Genomic DNA, 1,069 nt, shown 5'->3' on the forward strand with positions numbered 1-1,069 from the left:
TATGTTGGGTTTTTTTTGTCCTCTTTTTAAATTTTTTTTGTCTTAAAAATATAATTTGTTATACAGGGCTCTCTGGGAAGGGGTAGGGATACTAGGGGAAATTATAGTGATGGGAAAAAAGATCTCAATAAATGCTTATTTTTAAAATGAGAAAGAAAGAACGTTTGGTATAGCGCTGGAAGGGGCCTTAGAGATCACCTTGGTCCAACCCCTTGCTTTCTACACATGAGGAAAACGAGGTGAATGTGTCCAGGGTCACACAGACAGTGACAGAAGCAGAATTTGAATACAGGTCTTATGACTCAAATCTAGTTTGAGCTCCGGTTACCTTGTAAGGAAGAGTGGGGGGAATAGGGCAGTTGCCCTCTGAGGGAGCTGAGGCATCCCTTTGGGGGCCGAAACTTTCCCAATATTTCATTTCCTTTTCCCTGTAAAGGAAAGACAGGTCTACAACCAAGGCATCCCACCTAGGGAAGAAAGGGGGGAGGGGCGTTTGACCGGGACCTATCCGGGAGAACGGAAGCGGCTGATAGTTCAAGAGGATGATGGTCTTTGTAGTTCTGGGCCGTTGGAGCGCAGAAGCGGCTCCGCCCACTGAGACTGCTTCTGCGGGGGCGGGTGGTCCCGAGATCTTAGAGCGAGAGAGCCAACGGGAACAGAACGTGAAGAGGCGTGGACAGAACTGACGGCGTCACGTAAGGGTTGTCTGCAAGACCGAAAGCAATGTGGTGACCCAGTGGCCTAATGGATAAGGCATCAGCCTCCGGAGCTGGGGATTGTGGGTTCGAGTCCCATCTGGGTCGCGCCTTCGCTTTTGTGGCCTGGGTTTTTAAAATGTCATTTAGCGTATTAAAATATCGTTTAGTTTAGGAGTTCTTAAAAATGTCACTTGCCATCTTTGTAAAGCCTCAAAGGCATAGTAAACCCAAATTTATAAAGGATTTAATTATGCAGTTTGTTTTTGTATTTCTTCATACAGTTAGCTGTATAGAGAGCAAAATCCAACTTCTCACTCTAAGAAAAAAAATATTTGAGGCCAAGATTCAGAAAACTGAATTTTGCATAATGC

The 1,069-nt window shown here is 45.1% G+C and overlaps 1 non-coding gene across 1 annotated transcript; it reads left to right on the top strand.

The window, feature by feature from the left end:
- The first annotated feature begins 730 nt into the window (after nucleotides 1-730).
- TRNAR-CCG lies at nucleotides 731-803 on the top strand. Its single transcript has one exon. It is a non-coding gene; the product is annotated as a tRNA-Arg (tRNA).
- The last annotated feature ends 266 nt before the right edge of the window (nucleotides 804-1,069 follow it).

The sequence above is a fragment of the Trichosurus vulpecula genome, chromosome 4, assembly GCF_011100635.1.
Source record: "Trichosurus vulpecula isolate mTriVul1 chromosome 4, mTriVul1.pri, whole genome shotgun sequence".
Lineage (NCBI taxonomy): Eukaryota > Metazoa > Chordata > Mammalia > Diprotodontia > Phalangeridae > Trichosurus > Trichosurus vulpecula.